Raw genomic sequence first — 19,629 nt, 5'->3', positions numbered from 1 at the left:
GTTGGATTTCCTTTGTTTACTTAATTATCGTTGTGGAGCGCGAATCCAACTACCTGCTCTACCTCCCTCATGTGTTTTTGATGAACTCTTTTATTGACCAAGGCATTGCTGACCTTGAACGTAGAGTCTCCCAAGATCTAGCAGTTGCCTTTCAAAAACGATCCTCCTTGGGCCATTTAGCTACTGCTACAACACCTGATCAAAGTCAAAAATCCACCTTAATAGAGGTTAGTGCTGACGTGCATAGTCTACCAAATGTGGTGGATCTATCAGCATCGGTATGCCTATCAGACTCTCAAATTAGCCTAGAGCTGGAAAAAACTCCAGACCTATCATTGCAAACTACACCAGAGGTCACAAGATAGTTGAGAGGGAATAGGGAGGGGGCTGTAAAGAAAAGAAGGAATCAACAGAAAAATAAAAGGGCAACAAAGACACATGAGCTAGCTATGCACCAGGGAAAAAATGTAACTAACCTCGTACAGAAGAAGGGGGAAAATAGAAACATAAACTCATCAAACCCTGCTATCAATGAGCTACTGGGAAATAAGACCACTGATGTTTTGACTATTTCAGTAGGGGGTGAAAATGAAAAAGAAAATGAGACCGATCGAGGGGTAGATAACCTACTCCTAATAAAAGTGGGAGAGCTAATTAAATCCTACCTCTCTCCTTTAGAAACTAGTTTGTTACGTATTGAAAGACAGCTAGCCGAATTAGTCAGTGTTTCCAAAAAGAAATATCCATTAACATCGGGGATTTTAAAGCAGGGGGGAAACAATTTGACCACATACAAACCTGTGGTTTCAAAGGTAACTAAAGTAGATGGTGCCGCTCACTGACCTGCTCTCTGTGCCAAAAACGAGGAACTGCTTATCTGCCCAAATCTTGAACCGCACTCCCTGGAGCAGAGGTCGGCTGGTGGGAGCGTCACTGCAATCGGCAGTTCACCATCTCGCTCTCAGCGCGACCCGCCCAGGTAGCAGTGCATTGGTTGTGTCCACGAACAGCCCACCGGGGGACTGCGAGGCCCAGAAACCACCGCTCCTTGCAGCCGGCGCCTCTTCCCCCGGCGGCCACGCCCACTGATTGGAACGCTGCTTTATAACCTTTCGCGACACCCGCTGCGCGGGTGCCGCTCACTGACCTGCTCTCTGTGCCAAAAACGAGGAACTGCTTATCTGCCCAAATCTTGAACCGCACTCCCTGGAGCAGAGGTCGGCTGGTGGGAGCGTCACTGCAATCGGCAGTTCACCATCTCGCTCTCAGCGCGACCCGCCCAGGTAGCAGTGCATTGGTTGTGTCCACGAACAGCCCACCGGGGGACTGCGAGGCCCAGAAACCACCGCTCCTTGCAGCCGGCGCCTCTTCCCCCGGCGGCCACGCCCACTGATTGGAACGCTGCTTTATAACCTTTCGCGACACCCGCTGCGCGGGTGCCGCTCACTGACCTGCTCTCTGTGCCAAAAACGAGGAACTGCTTATCTGCCCAAATCTTGAACCGCACTCCCTGGAGCAGAGGTCGGCTGGTGGGAGCGTCACTGCAATCGGCAGTTCACCATCTCGCTCTCAGCGCGACCCGCCCAGGTAGCAGTGCATTGGTTGTGTCCACGAACAGCCCACCGGGGGACTGCGAGGCCCAGAAACCACCGCTCCTTGCAGCCGGCGCCTCTTCCCCCGGCGGCCACGCCCACTGATTGGAACGCTGCTTTATAACCTTTCGCGACACCCGCTGCGCGGGTGCCGCTCACTGACCTGCTCTCTGTGCCAAAAACGAGGAACTGCTTATCTGCCCAAATCTTGAACCGCACTCCCTGGAGCAGAGGTCGGCTGGTGGGAGCGTCACTGCAATCGGCAGTTCACCATCTCGCTCTCAGCGCGACCCGCCCAGGTAGCAGTGCATTGGTTGTGTCCACGAACAGCCCACCGGGGGACTGCGAGGCCCAGAAACCACCGCTCCTTGCAGCCGGCGCCTCTTCCCCCGGCGGCCACGCCCACTGATTGGAACGCTGCTTTATAACCTTTCGCGACACCCGCTGCGCGGGTGCCGCTCACTGACCTGCTCTCTGTGCCAAAAACGAGGAACTGCTTATCTGCCCAAATCTTGAACCGCACTCCCTGGAGCAGAGGTCGGCTGGTGGGAGCGTCACTGCAATCGGCAGTTCACCATCTCGCTCTCAGCGCGACCCGCCCAGGTAGCAGTGCATTGGTTGTGTCCACGAACAGCCCACCGGGGGACTGCGAGGCCCAGAAACCACCGCTCCTTGCAGCCGGCGCCTCTTCCCCCGGCGGCCACGCCCTCCTCCCGTCCTCCATATCTAGCCAGTCTCTAACGCGCCGCGGGTCGCGCCGCGGGTCGCTGCCCGGGGCGAAGACCCGGGCAAAGACCGGGCCGTTTTAGGCCGTTAGAGGCTGGTAGAGACTGGACTGGGCCACCCCCCTTGACACCAATATTATTCTCCGATTCACTGCTTTAAATAGCAATATTCTCACGACTTACCTCATCCCCACAACCTAAAAAGAATAGCAATGGTCCTTACGAGAGGGAATAAAACTAAAGCTAAAGTCCCCAGCGCTGCAGGTAAATTGCTTGGTCCCATGGATGACTTCCTAGCGAAGGCAAACACGCTCATAGACGAAAGCATAACACTCATTGAAGAAAGGGTCTCTCTAGATCTAGCATTTGCTAAAAGATCCTCATTAGGAATCCTGGCGGAAGCCAGATCTCCAGCGCTAGGAGTCCCAAACGCAGAGTTGGTCCCAACTAGAGAGAGACGCAGCCTACCAAACACAGTAGACCTGTCGGTATCTCAGCTAGCGGACTCCCAACTCAGCTTCGACCTAGAAAAAACCCCCGAACTGCTTCCAACAACTCCTGCAGAAATCTCCTCGTCAGAAAAAAGATTAGAAAGGGGTAGGAGGGAGGGAGCAATCAGTAAGAAAAGGGCACTAAGAAACCCAACTACCCCAGAAAACTTGGTAACAACATCAAGTATCCCACAAATTCAGGATGATAGGGCGACACATGTCGAGATCCTAGCGTCAGTCCATCAGGTAGAGAAGGAGCCATCCTCCCTGATAGTTTTGGACCCTTACCCCACAAAACAAACCCCGGTGGATCTGAACGCTGTTGAGGCTCAGGAACTAACACTCTCCAGCATAGCCAACGTAGTCAAACATGCGCTACAACCCTTAGAACATCGGTTAGCAACCCTAGAATTGCAAATTTCCAAGCTTCTAAAAAATCAGCAGTCACTTCTACCACCATGTCCACAAAAACCACCACAAAACAATAGCAAAAAACCAATAAGCTCCAATGCATCAATCGCCAATCCACCTTTACCCAACCCACAACAAAAGACCCTCAGGATAACTACCCCAAATCTGTTGACCAATAAAAACACCTCAAATTCAATCAAAACAACAAAAACTGTAGCAGCTCAAAGCTCTACTAGCAACCCCCAACAGACCACCGTTTTGATTTCCCCAGCTGTGCCTGCGACAACTGTGCCTGCTACTACTGCCGCAATTCCGACGGCACCGAGCAGTACAGCCAACAAAACCTCAGGGAAAACCACGCATAACGCAACAACAAAAACCTTACCCCCCCCGTCCGCACCACCAAAAACACCTGCGGGCAGGCCCAAGAGAAACACTACGGGGAATCCTGGTCCACCAAGATTCTCAGCAGATTTCCCTCCAGAGGCCTCACCCTATGTGGCAGTCATGGCTGGAGTGCCAGAACTAACAGATCTTACCCCAGAACCGGTCTGGTCCCTGAAAAATAAAGTTCAGCATTGGCTCCAGACCAACCGCCCAATTCCATCCTCTTGGCGCGGTAGAATCAGATCCGTAGCCAGGGTACCATGGGTGGGCAATACCCGAAAAACCATTCCCGGGGACTGTATCACAATCACTTTCGAGGACCCTCGAATAGCGGATTATGTCTGTGCCTGGGAAGACATCACCCCAAATGGAGGAATCAAGATCAAGTCCCTCCCCTTCTTTTATCCCTTCAGGCAAATAGACAGTTATACACAGGAGCAAGAGCCCCCTTGGTCCGTCCCATTTCCCAGGCAGGATGACTTTCCAAACACCACTTATAACGGCCCCCATAATCAATACGAGCCAGACTACTCCTGGCACCCAGTGAGACAGCGCCGCCAGGGAGGAAGGTGGGATGACAGAAGACCATATACACATTGGCCCCCACATAGAGAGCAAACACGATGGGACCCATGGCAAAACATCCCACTAAGCAATAGGTTTAGCGGCCTAGAAATGGTCGACTGACCACTAATAGAAATTCCTCCCATTGATACCCAATTATCTCCCCCTTTGCAGCCCAACATTACCGCCTCGCATACCAGTAACAAGAACACGATAACCCCAAAAGCAGAATCTACCGATGACCCTTCATTTCTCATAGCTTCTTATTGGAACATCGCGGGCCTCCGAAATAAAATCGAGGATGGCTCTGCGCAAAAGTTTTTAGCCCCATGCCAAATAATTTGTCTCCAGGAGACATGGTCTGTAGAAGAACTCCATCTACAAGGCTATAAAACTTATAATGTTCCAGCCCTAACCAGTACAATGGGCAGACCAAAAGGTGGGTTAGCCATCTATATCTCAAATTCCCTACCTCTTAATAAAGTGGCCACACTTTCTCAGGACGCCAATCACCAAATCCTATCACTTACCTTTCCCAACAAAGACACTATTATCCTGACCAACACATATAATAATCTATCGGAAGAAAACTTTATAATTCTCCTCACTACCATAACCGATAAATTAAAACAAGTACTCCATCAGAGCCCTGCAAATAAAGCAACCCATTTAATTTGGGGAGGCGATTTCAATCTTCATCCTTGCACAGCTCCCAACTTACTGTGTTGTGGGATCGTGGACGACTTCAATGTCCCACTAGCACACCTCGCACACTCTAAACTGGGAAACATAATTAACATCGCCCTATCAGATCTGGATCTCCAGATTGCTAATCATGTAAAAGCAGATCCAAACGAATTCATACCGACCTATGTGGGTAGAGGACATAAGACAACAGTAGACTTCATATTTCTCTCCCAAACCCTAATGTCGACATTTAAAGACTTTGAAGTCACTGTCACCCCCTTTAGCGATCACGCAGCCTTAATACTAACTATGCCCATGCCTACCAACCTTTCACATAAATCAGAGATGGCGACCACTCTCAGGCAGAACAAGATAGAGGTCGGCAAACGTAATGGACTAACAATCAGATGGGCTAAAATTAACCCATCTGACATAATGAAAAAATTAGTAACGCAGTCCTACTCAAACATAATGAAATGCCTGGATCTCACAACTAGCCATAAAGAAGTCTTGAGAAATTTTAATCTAATATTAGACGCTATAAAAGACCTGCTCACCACAAAACCTAAAATAAACCGCCCCTCAAAACCAAAGTGGTTTAATCATAACTGCACAGCGGCCTTATCAAAGCTGAAATCCGCTCTCAAAAATAATCCACGTGATGCGGCTCAGATCCAGCTGCTCAGGCGCCAATACACAAGGGAAAGAAAGCTGCGAACTGCACAACTAAAGCAAAAGCTATGGGATGATCTCCACCATGGTGCAGTCTCACAAAACAGTGAGCTTTTCTGGCGCACGGTCAGAACCCCATACCTCACAGACAGAGATACCCCAAAAATAGAAGTCGCTATCGACGAAAACACCTGGGTCTCCCACTTTGAGGAAATCTTTAAGAACACCCATCCAACAGAATCCCCTCTCCCCAAGGTAAATTACCCTATCCTGGTCCCTTTTGATATTTCAGACCTTATAGACGCTCTGCAGAGTAGTAAAGCAGGCAAGGCACCAGGACCCGACGGGGTCCCAGTGGACCTTTTTAAAAGTAATCAAGATCTCTGGGCCCCCATTTTAACTAGAGTATGTACAGCAGCAGCAAGCGAGGGAATCCTAACATCTTGGACAAAATCAATAATGGTCCCCATTTTTAAAAAGGGGGACCGACAAGATGTAAAATGCTACCGGCCCATATCACTGCTGGATTCTCTCGGGAAAGTAGTGGGGAGAGTGATTCTTGAGCGCCTCCAGCAGTGGACTGAGGACCGGGGCATAATTTCGGATATCCAATTCGGATTCCGAGAAGGTTTTGGCACCCTAGAGCAGGTCCTTAACCTTACCCTAATAATGGGGAAATATACACAGGCCATCCCTACCAAGATATATATGGTCTTTGTGGACCTCTCCGCAGCTTTCGACTGCGTCTCGCACAGAAAGCTGTGGAGGGTCTTAGCTCAATTGGGAGTAGATCCACCCCTTTTAGATTTTCTCAAAGAGCTTTACACTGGGGCCACAGCCAGAGTACGCTTCGGCGTCAATGGTGAGTTGACGTCCCCGTTTAGCGTAGGGCGTGGGGTCAGGCAGGGATGCGTCCTGGCCCCCTTCCTCTTCTCACTCTACACCAACGGCTTGGAGGAGGAGATGTTGAGGGGGGCCCAGGACCTCCCGCGCATAAACCGCCGCCTGATCCCAGCCCTGCTCTACGCGGATGACGCCGTCATCTTAGCGCGAACACCCATAGAACTCCAGAATGCAGTGAACAGATACACGTCCTTCATGGGCAACCTAGATCTAAAAGTGAACGTAAAAAAAACGTTCGTAATGACTGTTGGCAGACACCGAAAAAGAACCTATCCAATAATCCTCAATAATCAAAAGCTTGAACCTACCCCACACTATCCCTACTTGGGGGTTATGATAGATGACCAACTCTGTTGGAAGCAAGCAGTGAGCACAAGGGCACTTTTATTTAGGAGATCAATTGCAGCACTAATAACTTTCTCTCAGAAACTAGGCAAGAGGCCTCCAGTAGAGCTCCTTAAGATTTACAACGCCAAATGCCAGGCAATAGCAACATATGGTGCAGGAGTCTGGGGGTATACTGATGTTAGCCCTATTCAGAGGGCGGAAAACACCTTCTTAAGATTCTTGCTAGCCACCCCCAAAGGCACCTCAATTTACGCAATGCACCTAGAATTAGCCATACCATATCTAGAGGATTTAATTAAAATTGAACCTCTGATGCTGTGGCGCCGCATTTGGAAATCAAACAAAAATGCTCTGACTCAAGCCATCATCACAGATTCAATGAATATGGACAATTCTGCAAAAATAAAGTGGCTCCTATATGTCAGGAACTTTCTTACTGACTTAGGCCTTGAGAAGTACTATTCAGACCCGACATCTATAACGGACATTCCAAAAAAAGTTTTTAAACGCCAAGCATTATGCCATTTGGAGTCGTTAAGACTCGCATCCAACTCGACAAAAACGGCAGTGATCCATTCAAATATGATCCAAGTAGCCTTTGTCATTCATCCGTACTTAGAACTCCAAATGTCAACCTACGAGAGAATGCTCATCACAAGATTTAGGCTAAATATATTTTTTAGAATGGTCACCTTCCCGTCACAAAACTGTTGGGAGGCTATACTCCCGCCTTGTCCTTGTGACGGTATATCAATGCAGTCGAATTTGCACGTGATCTTGCTTTGTAAATACCACCAAGCCCACAGAAAGATCTGGCTTTTACCGATACTAAAATCCTGGGGATTGCGACAATGCAGACCTGCCCTTTTAAGACTGCAAATGTTGGAAACACCAAATGTCTGTTATTTTATTAGTAGTTTCCTAAAGTGTATCATGAAACACAGAACGAATCTCTAAAAACCTTGTCAGTGTGAGAATAAGCGGTACTTTGCACATTTTTGATTAACTTTTCTCTTTTTAACTATGAAATGAATTTTATCAGAAATATATGTAACAAGTGTATTTTTACTGTGTTTGCTATTTTGTGTACTTTTATGGTTTTTCCACTGTGAACAAGCCGAATAAAGATTTTATAAACTAAAGTAGAGGCTACAGGGTATTCTATATTACCTAAATCTCCTGTTGTAGCAACAGTAGCAGAGAAGAAAACTACTGAAAAACCCAAAGACCCTGCTGTGCAGGATAAGGTGATCAGTAATACCCCCATAGCACCCACAAGGAATGATAACAAGGACCCTCATAGGAAAATGTCTCACACAAGACCTCCCGTCAATCTTCCCCCAGAGGCTAGTCCCTTTGTGGCAGTGTTGACTGGGGTTCCGGAGTTGTCTGACACCACAGATGAACCTCCCTGGGCATTAATGAATAAGGTTCAACACTGGCTAAATAAGAATCGTCCTTTACCACCTTACGCGCCGAGCCAGATTTTAACAGTTCGTAGAGTCCCCTGGGTGGGCTATGGAAGGAAATTGACTCAGAGAGACTGCATACTGGTTAATTTCAAGGATCCCCGTACAGTGAATCACATTTGCTCTTGGGGCCCCCGAAACACCATTGAAGGAATAGACACAAAACGTCTTTCCTTCTTTTACCCTCCTGGGACCCACAATGACTTAGGTTATGGACAAAATTGGCAAAGAGTAGGTAACCGAGCACTGGACAGAGACTGGGAAGATTGGGGTGGCAACCCCATTAGATACACTCCCAGGGTGGATTGGGGAGGAAATTCCATCAGATATCCCACACAAGAACCTTCCTTTAGGGACCACTGGAGAGGATTTCCTACTACGAACAGATATAGCTGTTTCGAAATGGTGGACTGACCACCAACTCCAAATGGGTATCAGATGGACGGTGGGTGGCAGACTGCTGGTATCTTGCCACACGGCGAAAAAACTTGCCCCTGTCAGGTAGAATCTATTCCATTGGATTTAGGTAGTAGCCCATTGGTTGTGACCCCGAGAGTTGATGTGGTAACTCAGTTACAAGCAATAACACATATGGAGGATCCAGATAGTATGACCGAAGGCCACTTATTTCGTCTGATCTCGTGGAATATAGCTGGTCTTTCGCGGAGACTAGATGACGCGGAATGGTTAACATTTGTGGAACCCTTTGGTATTGTTTGCCTCCAGGAGACATGGAGTAGTGGATCCCCTGGATTGGATGGCTACCAATCTTTTAATGTTGCAGCAGAACCCTCTCAATCGGGAAGAGCTAAGGGTGGCCTTATGACAGCCATCTCTGTAAAATATGACTACATAAAAACTGAGATATTGGTGTCATGTCCTTGGTTCCTATTACTTGTGTTAAAGGGTTTGTTCCTGGTCCCCCTGATTTTAATCAACTGGTATTACAACATATTTGACCCCCAATCTACAGTGGTTATACAAAGACTAGAGGATGAGATTGTTAAAGCAACAAATAGTATATCTCCTCTTTTTATTATGTAGGCAGGTGATTTTAATTGTTGTTTGTGTAAGTTTAGTGGCTCAAGAGTTTGTGGCTTGGTAGAACTAGACGAGCAGCCGCTTGCACATTTTAAGCATACAAAGCAAGGTGAGGCCTTAAATAATATCATAATCATTAATGATCTTTGTGTCCTAGATAAGTCTAGTTTCTCAAAAATGTTGAGTATTCCTACCTTCCATGGTGCGGGAGGCCACATGAGTGTTATAGATTTTGTTTTAGTTTCAAGAAAATATGTTCATCTTTGTCAGGGGGTCCCTTGCTCGGCCCAGACTGAGATGCCTGATTCTCCGTCTTACCTGCAGGCGGATTACTACGGCCCTTTAAGAACAGCCCGTGCTATCTGGATGACCGCCTCGCCTCTGGACCACCTGACTTTGTGGGCCTATCCGGTTCGACCTCGCACCATTTGAGGGTGGATCCGGAAGACGCCGTGTCTCGGTTGGCAGACTCGTGGGAAGCAGAGGTTCAACGCCAGGAGAAGAAGAACGCGAGCCGGAACAGAGAAGCCGAGACCAAGACGACCGAAACAGAAGACGTGACCAAGGCGGCGGAGTCCTTCACGGGAGCCGACACAGCGGGTGGAGAAGGCGCCAGGACGGAACCGGACGAGAAGCAGAGACCGTCAAAGGAAACGCCAGGAGGCCAACGATACCGCGTATCGCCCAGCCACGCAAAGGAGGAAGCGTGGCTTACCCAGGTGCGTGCTCGTTTGGGTTCGCTATTTCGGGTTAAGAAGGGCGGGTCCGAGTAGGGAGACGGGAGGGGAGGTCTGGCACCGCAGCTCTCGAGTACCATTCATGGGAGACCGGGCACCGCAGCTCTCGAGCACTATTGCTGGTGGTGGTTCTGACTATCCCCTCACTCCCCTTCCCCTGTCCAGTGAAAACCGTGACCAGTACCTAAAAGCCACATTGTTTTCTTTTGTGTTTCCCTACATGTCATGGTAATCCCAGACCTCCGCCCCAAGACCTGAAGCTGAGGACACCAAGGAAGGACCCTGGACCCTCATTGTATTTTTGGTATCCCGAATATTGTGTTGTAACTCAATAAAAAGAGTTTAAACATCCCCCTTCAGTGTTGGCTCCTTCCATTCTTGTGACCCAAAGGTGACAAGTGGCGAGCCAGCCAGGAACTTTCCATCTGACAGGACAAGATGGAGGCCTTGATAAATCAAATGAGCGAAGGACAGTCCAAACTGGAGTGGGCAATTGGGCGGTCAAATGAACAAGCCGACACCGATAGAGCTACGTTCACTACCGCTATCCAACAGCAGTCGGATCACCTTACGAAACTTACAGAAGGACAGTCACAACTATTGGCTGTGTTAGGACAAAGTCGAGCCGCACACCCTACTGGGGCGGTGGTTCCCCTTCAGAAGTATGTTGCAGGAGACGACCCTGTTTCCTACTTTTTGAACTTTGAAAGGGCGGCTAGGGCTAGCGCCTGGCCAGGTGAACGGTGGCCCTTTTACCTAGCTTCTCTATTAACTGGGGAAGCACAGGCCGCATACCAGTTGGCTAATAAGGATGGTACAGCCGCCTATGGACATGTGAAGCAGATAGTGCTAGACAGACTGGGGGTAGATGATGAGACCCACAGAATAAGATTCAGACACGAAAGGGGAATCCCAACTGACGCCCCTAAGACTCTTTTTTACAAGCTGAAGGATGCGGCGGACAGGTGGTTAAAACCACAAGATGGTTATATGGACAGCGTTATGAAAAAAATCTATTTGGAACAATTCCTTGAGGCTCTACCCTATGGTACGCAGCGGTGGCTCCGACAGCATGCAGGTTTGACTTTAGACCATGCCATTGAGATGGCTAATTCTTATGCTCGGGCTCAAACCAAGCCTGTTTTTCGAGAACAGGAAAAGCCTGTTATCAATAAAGTTCCCACAAAACCTGACAAAAAGCCCTATAAACCCCAAAACGAGCCCCGCCTATCAAACCCAGAACCCTGAAAATCGAGCCGCCAGTCCTTACGGGTCCACAATGTTATGAGTGCGGTGAATGGGGACATATTGCAAGGTATTGCCGCAAAAAGAAAGAAAAAGAGGAAGAACCCATGGAGGTGGGGTATGCTCCACGTGCCATCCTGTATGCCCAAGAGACCGGACCAGCGTTTTATGTAAGTGTCTCATAGACAACAAGAAAACCCGGGCATTGTTGGACTCAGGTTGTCGACATTCGGTAGTAAGGAATAGCACCCTGTCCGCTTCCTCTAAATTGTTAGACCGTACTGTGAGGATTAAATGTGTACACGGAGATGTGCGTACCTACCCTCTAGCCCAGGTCACCTTAACGACTGAGAAGGGAACACGACTACAATGTGAGTTAGGAGTTCTCCCAGACTTACCTGAACCCCTAGTAAACTTATTTTTAAAGCACTGAAAGACCTTACTGCCTGTAGAACCTCTACCGCTGAGATCTGCTCTGCCTCCCACTGTGAGGATTTGGCTGCCTTTTTCATTAATAAAGTGGAAGGTATTTATCAAGCCTTTCCCAGCCCTACAGGTTCCCGGCAGTGTTCCACAGCCACTTCTAAAACCATCATTTCGCTATCTCATCTTCTGGAGCTTTCTATGGAGGAGTTTGACAAACTCGTGATTAGGGTGAAATCCGGTTCCCCGAAAGATCCCCTGCGGCCCTCACAATTCAGAGATTCTTATATCTGCCTTCCCCCGCTTTGTAAACTTGTCAATTTGTCACTGTCCTCGGGCTCTGTACCCTGTGCCTGGAAACAGGCGCAGGTAATTCCTATCCTGAAAAAACCTGCTCTAGACCCTAATAAAGCTGAAAACTATCGTCCCATTTCTCTTCTCCCGTGGGCTGCTAAACTGACTGAGGCTCATGTTAATACCATTCTAGCAAAACATCTCCATTCTGCGAATATTTTAGATCCCTCGCAGAATGGTTTTAGGCCTGGTCACAGCACCGAGACTGCGCTCCTGTACATGGCTGAACATCTTCGCATGTTGGAGGATTCCGGTCACACAGCGGCACTTGTGCTCCTTGATCTAAGTGCCGCTTTCGACACTGTCTCCCATGACATTTTACTCCAACGTCTGGTTGAGGCAGGGGTGGATAAGCTGGCTCTTGAATGGTTTAGATCTTTTCTATCTGTTTGCTCCTTCAGGGTCATCACTCCCCCCCTTCGAATCCAAACCACATGCGATTGCCCAGGGAGTTCCTCAGGGATCGGCTTTAAGCCCCACCCTATTTAATCTTTATGTTCAGCCGCTAGCTGCTGTCGCCATGCGTGGGAACCTCTCCATCGTGTCCTACGCAGACGACACGCAGCTGGCGGTTGCGATTAGTGGGGCCTCCGATCTCGAAACAGCTAAGTTCCGTGAGGGACTTATATCTGTGGCCCACTGGATGAATGATAATTTCCTGCAATTGAACGCTAAGTAAACCGAGGTGCTCATTGTGGGGAAACAAATTCATCTGTGGGGCGATAGCTGGTGGCCACATGAGCTCGGTCCTACCCCTACCCCCGTCACTGAAGTAAAGAACCTTGGGGTATGGTTTGACTCCCAACTGAGCTTTTCCACTCATACTAAAAAGACCGCTGCATCATGCTTTGGGATTCTGCGTCAGCTTCGGTCCACCTTCAAATACTTTGACGCTCCCACCCGTCAACTCATCGTGCAAGCCATGATCTTCTCTAAATTAGACTATGCTAGCTCTCTTTTTCTTGGTGTCAACCAGGCTGAGCTCTCTCGTCTCCAACGCGTCCAGAACGCTGCCGCCAGGGCTTTGGTTGGTTTGCCTAAATTCTGCTCAGCTAGGAGAACCATCTTCAATCTCCATTGGCTTCCGGTGGCACAGAGAATAAAGTTTAAATCTTTGATTTTGACATTCAAAATCCTTAAGCTTTCTTCCCCTCAGATTCTGCAGCAACTCATCTCCTCTTACGTTCCAGCTCGTTCTCTGAGGTCCTCTGCTCTCCACCTTGCCATAGTCCCTCGTTTCAAGAGATCCAGGATTGGCGGTCGCTCCTTTCGAGTCCTTGCCGCCAAATTATGGAACTCCTTGCCTGTCCACATTCGTGCCATTGATGAGCTCCTTGCTTTTAGGAAGGCTGTCAAAACCTTTCTCTTCCCCGTAGCTCCTTAGTTCTGCTGCTGTTGTGTTGTGTCTTCCACCTTCTGTCCGGTTTTCTGTTCCGCACTAGCGCCAGGACGCCCCTTCGCTGGGGCATCTGTGCGCTCTATAAATCCGGATAACATAACATAGCATTATAGGGACTGACAACAAATGGTTTTCTACCCTTATGTCTGAAGTTTTAGGAAAACATGGTAGCAGCAGAGTGAGGGAGGGTTTGTTAGCAGAAGAACCCTGGTCCACTGATTCTAACTTTAGGGCAGCCCAGTTAAATGACGCTTCCCTAGCAACTGCTTGGCAGAGTGCACACGATAACCAAGGTCGGACACAGCTAACATATCCCTGTTTTATTGAGCAACATGGCCTCTTGTACAGAGTCGCTCAAGACCGGGCCACTCCACAACTAATAGTACCAACAGTGTTTAGAGAACAGGTGATGTTTTATGCTCATGCTCACCTTCTGGCGGGTCATTCTGGGGCAGAAAAGACTACTAATGCCATCATAGAGCATTTCTATTGGCCAGGGGTGTTTGCTCAAGTTAAAAAGTACTGTCAAGAATGTCAGATTTGTCAAAAACGAAATCCCTACATTCCTCCCAAAGTACCTCTTGTCCCTCTTCCTATCATAGGAAAGCCATTTGAGAGAATAGGCGTAGACAGTATAGGTCCTCTACCGAAGTCACACAGAGGGTATCAATATGTCATGGTGGTCGTTGACTATGCAACGCGTTACCCTGAGGCTGAGGAAATATAATTTTTGATCGAGTAGTGTTCCCCAGCGCGTACCCCACCGTCTCCATGTACTAGCTTGCAGTGCATGTGATTTCCCTCCTGTGCCAGCTATGAAGACGCAAATACATTTGCGTCCATCTTTGACATGTCCTCTTTCAGATCCGCCATGAACGGATTGAATATTCAGTTCCTATATATACCGTGCCACCGTCTTTTTGTGGTACACTTTACACGTTTTTCAGCTCAGGCGAAGTAGGCCCTGATTCTGCCATCGAGCCTCTTCCTGCCTTCCGACTCTGAGGGCTTCAACCCAGGCTGCCTCTGTACCAGTGACCCCTGCCTTACTCCTTGTGCGGCTCCGGCGCTTGGCTCAGCCACTGCCTGCCAAGACTGTATTCAACCTTCGAATAATCTGCTCCACTCCTCAAAAATGCATTCCTGTCTCGTAGTTCAAGTAAACATCCTCCCAGCTGCAGGAGCAATGGGCCCGGTTTTTCTGTCTCCGTGCAAGTAATTCATAGACTCCGTTGCCATGGTAAGCCCATGCCCCCTGCCCCCTCATCCTGCATGCCGACACGTAGGCGCATATACACGCACTTCTCAACCAGTATAGGATAGCCTCCGCCCGAGAGACCTTTTCCCTTCCAGACACTACAGTTCCTTAAACATACGATATCAGATACGATTTGGGATTAGGTTGACCTGACATCCCAGACTTATGTCTACACTAGTGGTGTTCAAATGTCAAGTCCCCTTCACCCTCCAGTTACACGTCAGACACACGTCAAGCTGCTGCGCGCGCATCTCTGCTATGAATTTCTGCTGACACTGCAAGATTCTCCTATGAATCCACCCATTTGTGACCTCATGATGAATGACGTTTTTAGTGCACGCCTTTATGCACGCCTATTGCAACGCCTTTTCTATGACGTATTCATATGTTATCTCTCCTTTTTCCAGCTGTTACGCCTACTGCCTATTCGTTATTGTAATGCATTGACTATATATATGAACTTCTGTAAATAAAATGTTGTCTGTCTGTCCCTTCCTGAACCTATGTGGTGACGGAATGGTATGCCACCTTGGCTCGAGCCAATAACCCAATTCCTTTTTAAGGAATAAAACCCTTTTGAGTAAACCTCAATATCCCGGATTTTGCCTCTTATTTACCTGAGTTATTCTTATTGATTTTACCGTATAAATTATGCATAGGTAATTAATTTTACCACAGTTCTGGCGCCCGAACAGGGACCCCTCCCCCACCCCACGCGCCGGAGGTGCGTTGCAGGCCATCCCCCTGCCACAGCCGGACGGACAACTACGCGTACCCGCAGGACTTCCTGTATCTCCCTCAGGCCAACGGAGGTGACTGAGGCTGCGATCGACACCCAGACGAGGCGGTGAGGAGTGCGGAGGATCCCGACCTGAGCCTAGCTGAGAGAGCAAGATCCGAGGTATACGGAGGCCCACCTGGTTCCGAAGTTCCGAAGTATCTGCGTCACGAGTCGAGTCCGAATCCAGTCCGAGCCCAGTCCAGTCCAGGGTTTCCGAGGCCTTCTGTTTCCGTGCTTCCTGGTGAGTACCGTTGCTAGGGACGCATCCTGACGTGCGCATTAACTTGTGCCGGTCAAGACGGGTTCGGGTACACGAGCCTGGTCTGCACTGTTTAGCAGTGTATCTGTACTGTTTAGCAGTATATCTAGTTTGCATCTGTAAGGTGTATCTGTACTGTTTAGCGGTACATCCTGTTTCCAGTAGTTGGTAGGTTTTCATTGTAATTAATGTGGTTCGTTCTTGAAATGTTTTGATGTGCCATCCAAATGTCGTGGTATGAGTGAATGTCCGATCATCTATTGTGCTTACACGTGTTCATGTTCAGTGTGTTCATATTTGAGTAAGAACCAAGTAGCCAGATTAAAGAATGCCGTTGTTCTCCAAACTAAGACAAATAAAAACCCGTAAAGGGGTTCTGGAAGAAGCTGTTCCCATTCCACCTAGGGACACTCCAGGGTACTTTATGTACCATAAGCACGGCCTAGATGCCGTTTTATTCCTCGACTTATGGGTGGACTACACTAAAGAACTGTCAGAGAATCAGAGATGGCCCGCTGCTGGGACGTGGGATGCAGATTGCATCATGAGAGTAGAAGAAGCTTTATGGAAAAAGAAAGCCAGACAGTCACAGAAGGATGCCATCGAGTTATGGCGTAAAGAATCGCATAGGCGCACAGAAAAAGCACACAGACTAGAAGAAAAGAGTAAGGAGGAATCTGACAAGACCCGAGAAAACGCATTAGTTGAGGAAGGTATCAGAGTAAAATTAGAACAAGTAGACAGACAGCGAAATACACTCGTGAATGGCATGTTCCCCATCTTGTCTGAGGGCTTGCCTAAGGCCTCTCCGGAAGTACCGAACGACCTACCACCCCCATTGCTTCCGACTAAAAAACACCAGAAGACAGCAAAGGACATTTTTCTTTCCTCCTATCTAGACGATGTAGCTCCCGCATATGTTAATGCCGCATTGCCACGAGTGCCTGCGCCCAACGGTCAGGACGATTATGCACTTCCTCCCCGACAAGCTACTCCTCCCCCGATCCCTGCACCCCCTACTTCCCTCGATACAAACCCGACAAACCCCTTCGGAGCCGGCGCCTCAAGAGACGCGTCCGGAGGAGCGGTAGGTTTCCAGACCCCGCCACCCACCCACCGTATGACCTTTAGAGAAATAGCGCAACAGCGTACACCTAGAACAGATATTACAATTTATGGAGATCGCCTTGCAGACTGTAGATATGATCCAGTACCTGGTAAAAAGAATGACGAGAGAATGTTACTCGCATCGGTACGTTTACGGCGAGTCACGAACTTCCTAATGACACTACCTGGAATGACAGATCACCTAGATCGAATATATAGGTTTGTCCAGACAGGAGTAGGGCCTGAAAGTATTAAGGAGGCCATGGCCTATCAGAAAGTGGATACTAAAGCCAAGATATTGCGGTTTCTTATAAACTGCTTAATTAGAGAAGTGGATAGGCCGGGTATGAACCCGGAAGACGTAAAAGCACTCCACAGATGGGGTCAGAATATAGCAGATGGACAGCATGACAAAGAGGCCTGTGTAGATAATATGTACCGAAGAATCAGAACTGCAATAAATAAGATGCATGAGAAAAGACAGCCCACACCGGAAGTAGATTCAGACAAACATGAGTCCACGGAGGAGGAGGCAGAGGAGGAAGCCGAGACACCGGAACACACACAGTTGCCGGCCAGAGAAATGATAGCTTATGTAGGTAAAGGAAGACCATTTAATAATTCGATGCGCCCAGTGCGCCCAGAAAGTAAAAGGATATATCAGGAAGCCATGTGTAATACGAGAAGCCCCGAACACTTATTCCAAGCCACTGATAGAATACTTCAAGAACGAATGGGGTACCATGTACTCGATTCTATGGATGAACAAGAACTAGCCAGGTCAGCCGTTCAATGGGCTGACAGCTCTGAGAAATATGGTGATGATGCGTTAGCACATACGTTCTTGAACTTGACACCGAGTGAACAGCGTTTAGCTGGTATGTACATGATACAACATCTGCTCTTATTGTATAAAAGCCAACATTCTGATCCAGGCCCTCTGCCTGACATATTAATAGAACTGGTCACGAACAGATGGAAAGGTCTAGGTACCGATCTAATTAAAGTAATTCTAGAACATCGCCACAAGTATAGTACATTCTTATGTCCGCAGATCAATTCAGCACCCGTTATGGAACGAAAAACCATGTATTATATGGATAGACAGAATCCGTTGTGAGAAGTGCACCCCGTACAGAACGCAGACAACACGCTTAGACGTGTGTTCGTGTATACACCTGTAACTAAAATGGAATTATTGGAAATGAAGAAACTAGTACCCAGTCATGATAAAGATCCCGCAGGGTTTCACCGCGAAATACAAGATATGTTATTAATGGGCGATTACACTTATCCCGATCTTATGAAAATACTGAAGGTATTACTACCTCCAGGCATATACGAGAAACTCAAGGAAAAAGAGTGGGAGGTGGGAGAGGCAAAGATTGATTGGGCTGGATTGCAAAATGAAGAAGATACCCGAGTGCCAGGCCTAGGGCTTGGAGATAAAGTTAAAGCGTTACCAGGTTTATTAGTACAAGTGTTGCCACGTTTATTGAGTACGAAAAAGGAAGATTGGGGTGCAATCTCAGCATGCAAACAGAAACCTGATGAAGACACTAGTGATTTTTATACACGATTTGAGAAATGTTTTGGTATTAACAGTGGTCTGAAAGCAAGTAGCGAGTCATATCCACATCTTTTTGTAACGAAATTAGTTGAGAATTCTTTGCCCCAGGTTAAGAATAGAGTACTGAAAGTAGAAAGCACTTGGCAAGCTAATACTCCATCACAGATGTTGCAAATGTTACAGTACCACCAGAATAGACTTAGAGAAGAACAAGAACATGAACAGAGACGTATGAAAGATACCAAAATGAAAATGTTAGTTGCTCAGTCGGTTCCCGCCGACGGTCAGAAAAAGGGTGCGACCCAACACAGTAATTCGACAGTTCCTGTAAAGGGTGTATGTAATTATTGCAAACAGCCAGGTCATTATATAAATGATTGCGCAGTTCTGAAACATAATATCGCCACGGGTAAGACCAAAGAAAGACCCCGTCCTCCTAGACAAGATCAGCCCTTACAACAAGTGCCCCAGAACATACAACATATTGCACCCATGCCAGCCTCCACACAGACCGTAGCGATACCACAACAACAGCCCATTACCGCAACACAAAACACAACACAGCAGATGTACCAGTATGCACAGAACGATTACCCTGATTACCAGCGGTATACATGAAATAGCTTGGAGAGGGAATTCCGCTTGCCTCTTATTGAGGTTCCTGTAGATCAAAATGGTCCTTATGTACATAGTCAAGTATTAGGAAAAGACAGAAAGTTTCTCATTGATACAGGGGCAAGCAGAACTACGATAAGCCACAACGAAGTACCAGGGGCACCCCTCTCAGGCTCACAGAACGTGTCCCTTGGATTTTCAGGAAAACCCATTATTAATGAAGTATCACAACCCCTCCCTCTTGCAGTAGGTCCTTTGACACGGACTACAGATTTATTGCTCACGAAATCATGTCCAGAAAACCTGTTAGGCATAAAAACATTGAAAGCTCTAGGAGCTATTATATGCTGTTCTCCGGAGGGAGTACGATTGTTTTTGCGAGATTTCAAAGGCCATTATGTATTGAGAGATATGGATCCCCGGCTACAGAATGTCCCTGCACACTTGTGGGCGCAGGGCCCCACTGATGTAGGTTGCATGCACATTACCCCATATCGAGTCACACTCAAGGCAGGAGTGGTATTACCACGAATTCGACAATACAAGTTACCCCCGGATGCTGTAGTGGCTTTACTGAGAATAATTGACGAG

This window comes from Lissotriton vulgaris, unplaced genomic scaffold (genome assembly GCF_964263255.1).
Source record: "Lissotriton vulgaris unplaced genomic scaffold, aLisVul1.2 SCAFFOLD_4572, whole genome shotgun sequence".
NCBI classification, from domain to species: Eukaryota; Metazoa; Chordata; class Amphibia; order Caudata; family Salamandridae; genus Lissotriton; species Lissotriton vulgaris.
Note: the sequence above shows the minus strand (reverse complement) of the source record.